We start from the raw sequence: 16,144 nt of genomic DNA on the forward strand, positions 1-16,144 counted from the left end.
CTCATAGTCACGTGTACTTAGGCATTTAAAATATTGACGCATTGCACTTGCTGCCAAGCACGTGTTTTCTGCAGCATCAGCAAGTCGGCAAGACGGAAGACCACAAGATATCCAGCATAAGAGAGTGGTGATGTTGTTTATAAAAACACTACGTTTGCAAATTAAATTTAATATCCGAAATTTTACTTTCGGCTTATTCTGTGTGGTTATTACTTCAATTGCTAATATTGAAGTTTCAAAATCGTTAGGCAAAATTTTGACTATTGGTAATTTATTGCCAAATACTTTCTAGAGAAATTTAGAAACTGGAAGTTAAATGGATCGCTGCTACGATATACCATATTATTAAATGGAATGCATATGCTATAAAACTCATATTTTAATACGTATGCCGATATGTAAATATATATGTAGCAAAAATTAATTTATGTATAATGTCTGCAACGTTAACTTATATTAAAATGTTTGCTCACGCTGCAGCTGAATGTGTCAAAGCGTTCGTTTTAGTATACACAAAACGAAAGTTGTATGTAGATGGCCCCTAAGCGTCGGCAACATTAATTAGCTAGCTGCTCGCGAGACTAGACCACTATCTGAAAACGATGAGCGAATACTATCTCACTGCGAGAAAAAGCGACTTCGAATTGACTGAGGAAAGAGCATAAATCCGCAAACACCGCGAGCATATGGTCAGTCGTTCAGAGTTTTTGCAATAGATCATTAAACCGCGCAACATACGGAACTAATCGACGGCGAACGTTTTGCAGACCACGAATTGAATAAGAAGATCGTTGCAGACGCACAAGTGAGCTGGTCCAGCTGAACCAACTAGTACACCTTCATACGCACAAACATATAATACACTGAATTGTGTTAATATACGAGTGAAAACGCACTTGACGTCGAGACGCCGTAAAAGTGTCTATTTTTGTGAAAAACAAAATTAAGGCAATTGAAAAATAGCCACAAAAGCCAGTGCAAAGAAAAAAAGAGTTCTGAGTTGTGAAAAAGGAACGATCGCGGAAAATTGAATATTTCGTTTTCAAGGTGTCTGGGCGACGTCAAGAGATAAATTATGCGAATTCGCAAAATAGCAGCCACACGAAATTGTCACGAATATAGTTGAAATCCCATATTCATAAATGCAAAATTCATATTTGCGTAAAACACATTTAATTCTGTTATATTAAAAATAATTCAGTATTTGGCTCAAATAAACATTTGAGAGTGTAAAGTGATTTTTTTGCGCCCTGTATGGTCAGAGTTATGAAAGTGCCACTGCATCAAAGCAACACAAATCCGAAACACCCATCTAACGCATTTAGAAATTGTCATACAAAGTACGAAATCGTCGCACTGGCGAAGGATCGCAATTTGAAGTCGAAGTTAAAGAAATTGCAAATCTATTTTATGTTCAATAATTTATGCAAACGGAAATCTTCAAATTTAAAACAGCAATTAACTATATTATTGGCACTCAAAACACTAAAGACATCGTTGGCCATTTGTGAAATATAATTTGTTGGTGGTGTACAATCAGAAAAATTGAAAAATCTTTTGCGGTTTTGAGCTTCGTGTTTCGTTTTACATACGATACGTGCTGTAGTATTAGTGTATATATTGGAAATATTCGGATTACATATTTCTGATTAAGGTGAGTACATTCGAAGAAAGGCCAAGTATATTTAATAAATTTTTATATCGTAAACAAATTATTATTTCTACTGCTGGCATTATTTCCTGTTATCGAAAAATTCAACGAATATAACTAATTCTTTCGCACTATAAGTTTCAAAATGATTGATATAATCAAAATTTAACCATTTTTTGGAAGCAACCAAGCCTTAAATGAAATTTTAAGCCAATGGTATATCGTAAAAAATTGCAATTTGTATGCATCGGAAATAATAAATTTGAATGCTTCAAATTGAAATAGGATTGGTGAAGTTACTCAAGGAGCAGGCGTGTTGCAGTAAATTTGTAATAGAATTTCATCATCATAAGGAGCAACACACTGTATCGAGGGTATATAATCCAAGAGAAGAGGAGAGATGTTTTTAGTAGAATCACACACGCAGTAACGACGGTTACTAAATGGTGTGAAGGCATTTTCAATACAACCTCACCGTCACAAACAAAAAGGGCATATAAGTGCATGTGTTTGCCCATTGATATAATAAAATAATAGCGGATAGAGAAAAAGTTCAAAATTTGGATATTGATGTGGAAAAACAATTAAATCAATAATAAAAAAGTAAATATTCAATACCTCCATTAACCGCTTTCTTATTGATTACATAATAATAGAAATGAGATATAGAATAAATTTTCATTGTTTTTTTTTTTATCAAATTTCCGTGCCGTAATTGAAAAGACTGAAGAATAAATTGAAGAACATCCCATTCTTCCATCATTCCATTTTCGTTTTCTAACTTTTTTGTGTTTTCTCATGTGGCCAATTACGGTCAGAACCAAAGCGAATCTATTAAGGTGATATCAGTGAACTGAATTGTTTTTTTCATTCGCCTTGCACATAACGATGTCAACACAAAATGGAATGACGAATAGTCGTTCCATTTCACTTTTGTCCTGACATTCTAATGTTAGTTTAGTGATTTCCCAACAGAATACGAAGTTAGTGCCCATTTCTTACCACTATTCCGCTTCAGTGAATATGATAGACTCGTTGTGTGTGTGACGTCAAACTTGTGGAATTTTTTGTGTTGCTTGTGTAAGTTCTTTTTCTACTTGCATTTTTGTTCGCATTTTCATTTTTAATCGCATGCAACTGCATCAATGTGACATCACGCACGCTCTTACGGGCGCAACCTTGCGTTCTATCATCCTTGGTCGTAACATTTAAATTTTAAAATGGCATGAAGGTGGGAGTCAGACGAAAAAATTACAGTTAATGTTAACATAGCTAGTTTAACATTTTCGATTCGGTAAGACAAAGATGCCCTAAAAGGGGATATTTCGGTGTTCACCTGCCAGTTTGTTTTAGCACAGCTGTTTTAACTTACCATTTTGAGTTCCACACCATATTTAAAATTACGGTAATTATGGTATTCAAAAACATATAAAAGGGCATTTCAGAAAATAAATGGTCCGAAAAAATTTAATGTAAAAACATGTATTATATTATTTAAAAACTGCGAAAATTTATTTACGTACATATAAAGCGTTTGCTTCAAATCCTGCCCCATAAACGAATCCAGAATTATCTAAGAAAAAAAGAAACTTAATATTAACTAGAAAGCAGAGTTGCTCAAAAAAAAATTTTTTTGCTGTTTCAACTAGGCCAAATTTGTAAGTAATAAGACGAGATTAAAAAAAAAGATGAGATTAAAGATAAGATGAGATTGAAACAAAAGTAATGAGAATTTCGTAAAGGGGAAAAATATATTTATACAACTGGTGATTCTGAAGAAATTAGTCGAATATTTCACTATTATGGATTACAAGCTAACCAAACTTGGTACTCACATGACGTTTGCTCTCGTCGATTTATTATTATACAAGGTGAAGTGCAAAACAAACAAGACTGAGATGAAACAGAAGCGACAAGAGCTTTGTTCTGACAACTTCGAGTTCATTTATTCAAAATAATCCCTAGCCTTGATACACTGTTTTGCGTGATATAAAAGCTTTTCGAAAGAGTGTTTCAGGTCATTGACCGGAATGTCCTTCAGGATGTCTGTACAAGCCTTTTGTGTGGTCTCTACGAACGCAAACCGTTTTCCTTTCATGGCCAAAGGCAATTTTCCGAGTAGGTAGAAGTCACAGAGAGGTAGAAGTATCAGGCGAATACGGTGAGTGATTGATGGTTAAAATGCGATTTCTAGTCAAAAAATCAGTCACAAGAGTGGATCGATGAGATGATGCTTTATCAAGCAATAAGCGCCAGCTTCCTTCTTCGCGGTGTTCTGGGCGAATTCGACGAATGCGATGCAACAAACGCTTCAAAACACCAAGATAGAAAATTGCATTGACGGTTTGGCCCCTTGCACAGTGGTCCCGCCGCGTAGGAAGAGCGGTCATAAGAAATTTTGGCGTGATTAATGACTTTTTAGTACGTTTTTAACTTGAGAAATGTTTTTATCTGTTAAATTTGTTAAAAAAACATTAAGACATATAAAAAGTAATATATATATGTATAATAAGAATATATATAAGATATAATAATAATAATATATAATAAAGTAATATATAATTAATATAAAAAGTCAAAGGAAAATTAGGTACACACATTTTTTATATTAAATTTTTTTGTTTCGTTTAAAGTTTTGCATAAATCTTAAATTATAAACAATAAGAGAAAAAAAAAAAAACATTAAATTCCGAAAGGATGAGCATAAAGTATACTTTGATGCCAGTTAACTTATTCTTATTTATGAAAACAATAAAATATTCACTTCCAAAAAAGTTAATGTACTTAGAAATACAAAACTTTTAACTCAATAAATCTAACACTTCTCTTGACATCATAGATTTCTTTTTACATGGTAATTTTCGTAGACTAGATATAAATGGATCGGAATTAAGAAGAAGCCTGTGCAAAAGATCCGTGTTAGTTACAGTTCTTGAGTGCTTTCTGGTATTGTCACGTCTGAATTGTTTCACTAATTTATTACATGATTCAGCTGTTTTGAATTACTTAGTATTGCATGAATAGCGGAACTATCAACATTAGCTAGATCGGATAACCTGTGACGCTTTGTCCTCTTGCTGCAATCCTCAAAATCTTTTCTGTGTCTCTGCCTGTGTTCGCTCGGAGACGGATTCATAGAGTTTGTCACCTCGCCCGACTCCCGCTTTTTCAACACACATAATACGGTTTCAGTTAACCAATTACTGTACTTGGCAATAAGCCTTGTTTTTGATCTCTGCACCAGTATCGAGAAATCCGTGAATAGATCCAAGAAAAACGATTTTCAACGTCTTCTAAGGTTAAATTCTCAGAGTTTGGTAAAGCTTGAATTATGTTCTTCAGTACGTGGCGACATCTATCAACATCATTTTTAATGCTATTGTAACATAACCACGTTCTCAGAATATGCATGCGCGTAAATGAACACTTCAAATTTACACCTAAAACAAAAAAAAAATCTTTATTAGCAATCTTGGTAGAGTCACATTTTTCAAAATCTAACATATAGGTACAGATTAGACCCTATATCAAGCGCAATCGCAGGTCATCGCAGCTGGAAATTATTTTTCCTTAAAGAGAACATACGTAAGAATATTTTAATGTATATTTCATTTGTGCAGATTCGTGCGAACTTAGTTAAAACTTTACAAACTTCTTATTAAAAAAAATAAACGGCAAATTTTAAAGTACGTATTTCGTACGGTCTGAAAACCTATTAAATAATAATTAAAAAAGATAACAAAACGTTTAACATGTCGTACATACCTTCAACTTGAATTTCCATTGTACAACAGGTCATGAACACAGTAATGCTTAGAAAAATAACACTTCCCGGAACTGCGTAAGTACGGAGCGGAGACCACGCTTACTATCACTTTTCAAATTCCCTTACTTTGGAGGCACAATTATAAGTGAATTGTTTGTGCAGTTGAAATTTCTTTTGTACTCTAAGTTACTATGACTAATGAACTAACATTTAGCTAAATATTGTTGCATAATTTTAACATGACTATTTTCATCCAATGTCCTATGGCGGAACCACTGTGCGTTGGCACAAACTCCTTGTGAACAATTCCCTTGGAATCGTAGCAAGCACCGACTAGATTTTTGACTTCTCCAAACGCGATTTTATGGTGGTGGCACGTCTGGGGGCTTCCATTCGGTTCATGTTGGAAACACCAACAAACATTTATTGAAGCAGGCCCATAACTTTATCGACTAGTGCCTTTCGTAATGGAATATAATTATTCATTATGTAATATAATTATAAAAAAAAATATAAAAATAATATATCATCACCATCGATTCCTGTTTCTTCCATTGGAGCAGAGGGCTTCATATTCATAATTATGAATAATTATATTGCTAATAAATAATTTATTGAGCAACTCAAGGATTTGTTCAAAAGCTATGTATCTTTGATGAAAAAGAAGAGCGACAAATTTAGACACAAATGTAAAATTAAAATTGTAGCAAATTTTATTAGGAAAATATAAAAAAGTAGACAAAAACGCTACTACAATACATAAAGTGTGAAAAAAATCTTTCTCTCCTTCTTCTTTTCAAGCACAAATAAATACCATGCATGACAATTATTCTTTTCCGCTTCCATATTCGAACAGCGTGAAATTAAATTGGTCAACAATTCGTCAAAACACGTGAGTGGCGAAATGAGTTTCAGCGGATCGTTTCGATTTGTTTCGCGTTTGTGGCCTGCATAAGTGAAGAAAATAGTGTGAAATTAAATTAAGTTGTACACAAGCGCACGGGGGTATTAAAATATATTTATGTAAGTATATACAATACGTACAAGCAAACGTAAATAAAAAACACAAAGAGTATTCGTTTGCAAAAGTGTGGTCCAACTAGCGTTTGGAAATTAATTAAAATCGTCTATAAATAAAATACTCATAAAAATTTTTTAATTAATGTTTTTCATGAATTTTTATTTTTTAAATATTGCATAAAAGCAGCCGTACATAATTGTCTAAAAATGAAATGAATTTAACGGATATTATTTTAGCTATCAAAGTCAAAAAAATCAGTAGTTAAAATTGCCATCGCTAAATGGGCCACCATGCACATGCTATAACAAATGGGGACAATGACCTACAGGCTGTTGTCCAAACCGTGAGCGAGAAACCTGCAAATTTATTTTCAAATTTAATGTCTTGAAGTATTCTTATTGTACATACATATGTATATAAACTTGGCGCTTACACACTCTATCATTTGGTGTTTTGCGCTCGAGGTCTCGAACCTACGCACTTCCGAATGGTAGTTACGCACCAACCAATTCGGTTACGGCGGCCGCCGTTTGGAATTAAACATAGTAACCTCTTCTTTTCGACAAGCCTTAGCCAGTGGTCTAGTATAAATAGGATTGAAGTACTTCCACCATAATTAGATCAACCAGATTTGTAATAAGTACCGATTGAGGGTACGTATGTATGTATGTACATCAGCAACTTGAATTGATGTAGAGATAAGCTCGTTCGTGGAATATTGCAGCACTTACAATCACCCAAGTAGTAAATATTACAATAGTACAATACATATAAGTATGTGTTGATATTTACACATTTGGATGAATAGGTGTAATTGATAACTTATTCGTTCTTTAACCTGATGTGTGACCTTATATTGTATGTTTGTATAAGTATATCAAATTTGATTCAATTGATTTAATTATAAATACATAATTAGCAATTGTATAGAGGAGAATTTTCGAGGGAAAGTGATTTCGATTGAAAGTGAAAATAACAGATTATATACGAATTAAAATATTACATTGGTGCATCTATTCTTCTTTCATCTTCGTATTCTGTTTAACATACATAAATATGTACCCTGGAATGCATGAACATTTTGACAGGCATTATATCACCGGACTTACACACGAAGACATCTGGAAGGGAGACACTGGAAATTCTCTTTTCATGTCGCATTCGCGGCCACACGGGCAAAATTGTTTTCGGCAACATTTTGACGGTTACTACTTTAACATCTTCTGGTTCGAATATATTCTACAACCCGCTAACATGTAAAGCGGAAAACGTCCGTCAACAATTTCTTAAATATATCAATGAAGAATGCAAGCTGGTTAAATAATAAATAGTTTGTTGTTTTTTTATTTAAATATATTTATAAATTGTTGTACTTGAATAAAAAAAATTAAATTAAAAATACTTCATATGTAAACAATTAACTATCTAGAAATGCAGGGAAAAATTAGAAATCAACATAAAAATGTCCCATAACTATTTTAAATTATACCTACTTTACTAGCAAAAATAATCGTGCATTTCCCAAGCAGCGTTCGGATGTTTGTCATCGTTGTTATCTTCCGTTTGATTGAAAACCAACACATAACTCAGAACTTTCTCCCACAAAAGAAGAATACAAATGAAGCAACTGCCAAAAATTGCTTTAAGATTGGAAATACGAATAAGAAGAGCAAAGCATGTCGTCAGTACAGGAGACAAATTCCCTTCTCTCTTCCGCAGCCGTCCTTCACTCGCAAACAAAATGTTTCTCTTCCAAATGTTTCCGTGTGTAAATGGGCACTATGTAGTTGTTTTACGGCCGCCGCCGTAGCCGAATGGGTTGGTGCGTGACTACCATTCGGAATTCACGGAGAGAATGCAGGTTCGAATCTCGGTGAAACACCAAAATTAAGAAAAACATTTTTCTAATAGCTTGAAACTGTAGCTCCCTCCATTTGTGGAACAACATCAAGACGCACACCACAAATAGGAGGAGCTCGGCCAAATACCCAAAAAGGGTGTACGCGCCAATTATACAAACACAAGCCATACAGTTAAAAAGTCAAAGCTTGAAAAAATAAATACATATATACCTTACAACCACCTAATTCTTGTTCAATGGTACTTGTAGCTCTGTTGAAAGTTTCAAAAGAAAATGAATAGCGGTTTGATCAAAATTGAAAGACTTGCTTTATGCTACTAAGAATTTATTGCATCTTGGGTCCTCACTGGTGTCACCAAACATTATACAACTGTCATTTTCTAAGAGGCCAGGAGCTTAGCCGTGCATACCGCTATTTGTGGATCTATAAGGTGTATTGGTTATATACATTGTTAATTACCGTTATTTTTCATGTTCGATCAGAGATGACCGGGTGCATCTCTGTAATCTTCTGACGCTGTTGTTACTGAAACGCAGCGATTTTCAGTTGTGAAAAGTTTTGGATTGAAATACAGGCTTTTCCAATAAGAGGTGTTATTGAAGGTCTTTTCCCGTAAAAGATCAATGGTTTCGTTGCTTGTGTGGCACGTAGCGCCGCCGTCTTGTTGAAAATAAACGTTGTCAAGATCAATACCATCCAATTCCGGCCATAAAAATTGTTAATCATCTCTCGATAGCGCAATTCATTCTCCGTAACTGTTGCTCTAGCTTCATTTTTTGGAAAAAGTAAGGTCCTAGAACTCCGCCGGACCATAAACCGCACCAAACAGTCACACGTTGAGGAGAGAGAGGGTTTTCAATAATAATTCTTGGATTTTCTGAGCCCCAGATCTGACAATTTTGTTTGTTGACGAAGCCACCGACTTGGGAATGGGACTCATCACTCAAGATGATTTTTCGATGGAATTTGGTAGCATTTTCATGCATTTCAATTACCCAATTAGCAAAGACACGACGTTGTTGATGATCGGCCGGCTTGAGTTCTTGTGTTAACTGAGAATGGGACTCATCACTCAAGATGATTTTTCGATGGAATTTGGTAGCATTTTCATGCATTTCAATTACCCAATTAGCAAAGACACGACGTTGTTGATGATCGGCCGGCTTGAGTTCTTGTGTTAACTGGGCTTCATAAGCTTCATAAGATCCAAATCTTTATGCAAAATACGGTGTAATGTCATTTATGGAATGTATAATTCCAAAGAATGACGAGGAATGGACAAACCTGGGGTTTCTTCAAACACTTTCGGCTACAACAGCAATATTTTCGTCTGTTCTTGAGCGACGTGCACGGGTTTTATTCTTTACATCACTAACTTGTCACAGCAGCTCGAATTTGTTCCCCAATGACCCGAATGAGTTTTAATAATTTCAATGCGTTGTTTAAGCACGTATCGTTCCATTTTTATTAATAGCGAAGTTTTTACTTGTCAAATGTCAGAAAATGCCAGCTTGAAAAGTGACATCTACCGAAATAGCGGGCTATTCAAAATAACACCTGTTCTTGGAAAACCCTTTAGTTTATAAATTGCTCACCTTTGTTGCTTGTGGCCTTCACAAATATCGTAAAATTTATCGAAACCTTGTCAACCTCATTACGGGACCGACATACATTATTATCCTTTGGAGGTTTGGGGATTCCCTGGTCTGATCAATGGGCCTTTCCTGCTGTCAATATGTTGATGTTGTATGATCTCATTCTCAAACTGCAGCAATTTCCTACTTTAGAAAGCAATGAGTGGTACCACCTTTCGCGATAGATAACGTCAGAGTGATAGGTCATTTATTTGATACGAGACGTCTAACTAAGAAGATTATTTGCGAAGAAGCATCGATCTAGAATATGTATAATTAAGAATGAATATTGAAGCATTTATTTAGCTTTCAAAGGCCCTTTTAAATTAGAATCAGGACACCATTAGAAAAAGCATGGGAAGCTTAATGCAGATCGTTGTAATTTTTTTTTATAAACTGAATACTTGTCTTTGTATTCACTTGGATTTATGTCTAAGAAACGCAGTGTTGGATGAATTTGTTTTCCATTTCATAATGATTGTTTATAGAAAAAATTAAATTTCCGTTTCGATATTGTGGATCTGAGGACGATAATATAAATTTAAGTGTTAAGAAATGTTTTTGTGTCGAATTTCAATTATCGGGGAATTATTCATAATAATTGAAACAGGTAAATTTTATCATTATATACTGTAAAAAAATATATATGCATGTATGTGTTTGTAAGTATGTATCGCATTGAGTTTAGTTACCTCGATCCGAATGTTGCGTTTCAGCTAAGGAATTGTTGTTGGCATATTCACTTAGACTTTACTTAAAGAAAGGTCACAAAAACAACAATTCTAGAAAATATGCTGAGTACTCATTAAGAGGCCTAGTGTTGTCACTTAAAATTTAGGGCTTGGACCGAGTGCGCTTGTGACCCTAATCGGCTAGCTGCCAAACCCGGACATTCCCTTTTTCGGGAAGGGCTTCACAGCTTCTGAAATGAGGATTAAATGGTAAACCCAGCTTTACTGCGTGAGTGCCGATCGTACAATGACCGATAATCACAGCCACAAGTTTGGAAATTGAATGGCGTGGAGTTCCCGGGACTATCCGCGTGCTGCATCTATTGTACTGAGTCCAAAGAATTTTCGAAATAGCACACGAAGAAATGAATGTCCCTTTGATCTGCGCTTTCCTTAGAAATAAGTTGTGCTATTGCCCTTTAACAGTCGTCAGGGGAATGCCGATGACCGGGTGGGAGACCTCTGAGACTAATTCAGTCGACCCTTTTCTGGCAAGCCTATCATCAGTTTGATGTTCCTATGTCCTGAAACTCAAATCAGAGAAATGTTACCTGCACACCCAAGATATTTGAATTCCTCTTTACAGGAGTTGATCGGTTTAAATCTGATCGTTAGAGTCTTGGTCGCGGCTTGACTATCAGAAAAAATGTTGATATTTCCCCCGCTCTCGTATTCCTTAAGCATTCTAGATGCCCTGCAGAATCGCAATTATTGACGTTGTAAATAATAATCACCGGAACTTCATTTAAAAAGTAGCACTGATTCGACTTAGTTCAAATGGTTTGCAATTTCGGGGTTACTAATAGGATTTTTCCCGAATTGACGGGAGTTCTTTAGTAGTACATAATAGGTCTGCAAGTTCTTTTAAGGCTCTAGCAAGCCACATTAAATAGGCAGCAGCAGTAGAGTAAAAACAAAATAGAGACATGTAATTGGTTTTGCTTTGGTTCCTAGAATGTCAAAATCTATGCTTATCAAAATAAAATGCTTTACAGTCTGTGTAGTTATTTAATAGTCACACCTCGTAGTGTTAGTATTGCAACCGATCATAGTTCCTGATGACATTGCCTATCACCGGCAAAGAAGAAAGAAATTAGAAACGATTGGTTTTAATATTTCTTCTAGAATTTTTCGACATTCAAAATTCTTTAAAATTGCTTTTTCTAGAAGTAGTTATGGCGGCCGCCGTAGCCGAATGGATTGGTGCGTGACTACCATTCGGAATTCGGAGAGAACTAAGTTTTGAATCTTCGAGTGTTTTCTACCATGAAAAAGCTACACAAAAAAACATCTGCCGTTCAAAGTCGGCTTAAAACTGTGGGTCCCTCCATTTGTGGAACAACATCAAGACGCACGTCACAAATAGGAGGAGGAGTTCGGCCAAACACCCAAAAAAGGGTGGACGTGCCAATTATATATATACATATATTATAATATATAGTTATGGTGTCAATGCTCCCATATCGAGAACTTGTGCTGAACTAAATTTAATCTTCAATGCTTTAGATTTTGATTTCACGCAATCAAGACCGTCTTTAGATAAATATTTACGTATGTTTCTCTCTGCGCCACATCACTAGTATTACATCTTAGCTCAGGTATTTTATTTTTGTCCTAATTTTAAAATTGATCTACATTTAGATTAATGTTAGTCTGTAAGAGCTTTGTACTTTAAGGCTTGGAAAAAATATAAGTAAATAAATGTATCTAGTCTGTAAGATTCCTGTAATCATAGACTTAAATAAAATAAATAATAGCAATCCTGCCATATAGTAAGTATAAAACGCTCTTCGTATCAATGTTTCTTGCAGAGCAAACAAATATGCGCTGCTATTAAAACAATAATTCATGGTACAAGTATTGCGTAGCTATCGATCGAATATATGTATAGTTTATATGTATGTATGTAAGCCCATACATATTTATATTTTTGTAGATATTCAGATGTGTTAATGTCGCTTACAAAGCGTGTTTGTATTAAGAAAAGAATGAGTCTCTAGTCTGCCTCGAATCAAAAGTGAAACCGAATTCGTTGATGAAGGGCGCGATGTGTGATGAACTCAACAAGGTAGATCAGATTGCATTATAACAAATTATTGTAGGCCCCTGCAGCTAATTTGGAATTTTTATTTCTCACAATTGACAGTGAATTAGTAATTGTTAAATTAATTTGCTACCACTTGATGAAAACAAGTGAGTTTGCTTTCATATATACGAGTTGGAGGCGCACCTATGCATATATGACGTTTGAGTTTTTATTTTAAAATATTCAAAATGATATATGTACGTAAAATCTGAAATATATCATTAAAATCAATGAGTATGAAGTGAATACCATCAAGCGAAATGGGAATCTAAGTACCCAGCGCACATTCCAGAAATATCGTAATTTCGCACAAATTCAAAATTTCTGTCATTTGAGAAATAGTTCGCGGGTGAGTCTGTGTTGTCTTATTTTATTATATAATAGATGAAGTGGTGTCACTAATGCTTAAAATTAAAACTTTAATTATATTTTAGTACTTCGGATAGGTGTGTAACCTATCAAATCGTAGGAAAATTGTTTAACAAGTTGGGAAGTGATAATTTCTGGAATTACTTCCAGTAAATCAGCAGTATTGGAGCTAGGAGGGAAATTTACACTAATAATAGTGGCATAAGTTACGGTGCTCACACTCACCAACGTAAACGTACGCCCGTATCAGCTGATACAATGAAACTAATGAGAGCCCCATGTAAATGAATTCTAGCCACCGTTCCGTTCCGTAGTACTGTAGATCGTTGTTTCATCGTGTTAGCTGATAAAGGCGTACGGGCGTACGTTTACGTTGGTGGGTAGAAGCACCATTACTCGTATAACAGAAAGTAAGGCTAAGAAAAACTACTGTGGCTAAGATCAGATTAGGCTTGGGAGTTCATTTTTTCGAATAATTTTTTTTTTTCACGTTTTATGATTAATTGATTAAATAATTTCGACATGTTTTTACGCAAGTTACAATTTTAGCTCACACTCTTCTTCTCTGCATACATTTGAATACCTTTCTTTCTCCTCTTCATGAACTCCTCCTAAAAGCATAACGTGTTCTTAATATCTACAATTGATTCTATTTTGATTTGAATAATGTGATACGAACGCATGTATTGAATTTTTCTAAATAATCTGGAGCTGAACATAAATTACATAAAAGTGTATAAACAGCTCAGCCGCCCCATGTGTCCACACAGCACCCATATATGTACAAGTATATTTTGTTTGCTTTTTAAGATTTTATTTTTGTATAAAAAAAAAAATCAAAATAAATAATTTAATTCAGGAAATTATTTTTATTCGGAAGCTCATTATATATCATTAATATTTAAATATGACGTCGGATAATATAAACAAATAAATAAATAATTTTAACGTCCTTTTCGAGTAATTTCTGCTATAACTTGATCAATGTTGACGATCTGTAAGCAAATTTTTAATGAAATGGTAAGTTGTAAATGCCCTTTTATCTGACAACAACTTCCTTTGGGAAGCCCTATCATTCAGAAAAAAGGGAGAACGAAAAGAAACACCCTATATGTGTATGTCTCCATAAGGTGTTTGCATAAGGGCTGCCATAAAAAACCATTACGATTTAAGTTTATGGTGAGATAACTGCCGGGTCAGTAACATAATTCTACTAATACTTTCGATCTTTCTTTTCTCAAATAGTTCTTTTAAACTTTGTGCACAAAAATTTCGGTTATAATTTTGTTTAGTTTTTGGCGCGTCGTAAGGTTCAAAGATATCGGTGTTCCTTTTCGGAAGATATATGTATACTTATATATCGTATGTGTGAGGCACTAACTGCTAATGGGGACGATTTATAAATTGTACTCTTTCGAGAACCTCAGATAAGTACGCAACTTCTGAAGCAAGGAATTCGAAGTTGGCTTGGCCCGCCTACAAATTTTGGAATCTTTATTAACGGTTCCTAACTGGCTCTGACCGTTGATGCAAACCGAAGTGCTCTTCTCTTTAGAAAAAATATTGAAAGGCGAACATCTGCTAGCTCCTTAACATTCTACTACCAACTCTAATTTAATCGTAAGTGGGATAGTAGTGGTTTTTTGACTCAATCAAGCATAAAAAATGCAGAAATCCAAATCAAGTGAATTCGATGGCTGTTGGATGGTAATTCATTTCGTTCTTCACGGCTAATGATAGCACGGCTGTGCGACGGTGCGTATCTTGATGCTAAACCCACGAGTTGTTTTCCCACAAATAATGCTTGACCCAAAAAATAGTCCGCTTTAACTGTCTGACCTTCTGGCAATGATTCGTGGTGTGCAATACCTTTGTAATCAATAAAACTCGTAAGCATCGCTTTCTTTTTGGACTGAAAACTATGTAGTGGTTTTGGGCTTGGTTCATTCGGAGCTCTCTACTCACTCTCCAGTAATGATGTATTTGACGAATTTTGGGCCAGATTCCGACTTTGGAGATATCGACGCGACCCCATTTTTGCATGAAACTCAAGTCCTTTGGGACCAACTTTACAGCAACCCGTCGCAAATCTAAATTATTAACTACAGTATCCTGAACAGACTCATAATCAATGTTTAAGTCCTTTGCCAGCTCTCTGATGGTTAATTTGCGGTTATTGATCACTTTATTGATGTTTTCATCAGTTTCGTCATTTTCAGCGTTCATACCACTCGTAAGCGGTTGCTTTCTTCATTACCGAAACAATTTTCAAACATTTCTAAGTTTTTACAAATGTCAAGCTATTGGGATAAAATTTTGGTAGGAATGTTAATCGCATGTTTAGCAATCTCACAAAAAACATAACTTAGAGCGTCACCTGGCGGTTGTTCCAGGAACTTTTTGATCAAGGTGATTTGTATGTAAAACATATTAGTAGGTTCAATGAACGATATGTAGGAAATCTGAGTGCTTCTTTACAAGTTCTGTTTGTGAAACTTCTCTTGCCTCTGGGACATTCCTCCTTTTCGAACATTGATATGGAAATATTTTTCATTGCCTATATAATTTATATCTTGCCGATATTTTATTCATTAATGAAATACAGCAATTATTTAACGTCAAATTCAAGGATTTCTCAACAGATGTATAATATGTAGAATATTAAGAAGCACCCAACACCTGCTAATGCCACTTTTGTGAGCCAACGTTTCATATTTGAAGCTGCTAGGCGTTAATTATGTACATAAATAAAATATTTATTGACCATCAAAACTTAAACGGAAAAAAATTAATGCAAAGCAAAGTTGCTAATTTTATCACTAATTTGGCTTTTGTAAATCTGCGGAATATTTTAACAATTCGATAATAGGAAACTGAGCATCTGATTCCGAAACTATAACAGTTATATGTCTACGTAGCAATTTTTCAGCATTTTTATTTACCATATGCAATTAAATGTATGCACCATATTTTAACTACAATAGACAAAACGGTAAGGGGTTACGCCCAATGTAGTACCTAAAA

At 34.8% G+C, this 16,144-nt stretch overlaps 1 protein-coding gene across 1 annotated transcript in view; it reads left to right on the forward strand.

The window, feature by feature from the left end:
- The first annotated feature begins 1,520 nt into the window (after nucleotides 1-1,520).
- Nucleotides 1,521-16,144, forward strand: part of LOC129245129 (proton-associated sugar transporter A) — a 50,392-nt gene continuing 35,768 nt past the window's right edge. The window contains exon 1 of the mRNA XM_054883131.1: nucleotides 1,521-1,654. The gene's annotated coding sequence lies outside the window, so the exon portion shown is untranslated. The remainder of the gene's footprint in view (nucleotides 1,655-16,144) is intronic.

This window comes from Anastrepha obliqua, chromosome 4 (assembly GCF_027943255.1).
Source record: "Anastrepha obliqua isolate idAnaObli1 chromosome 4, idAnaObli1_1.0, whole genome shotgun sequence".
NCBI classification, from domain to species: Eukaryota; Metazoa; Arthropoda; class Insecta; order Diptera; family Tephritidae; genus Anastrepha; species Anastrepha obliqua.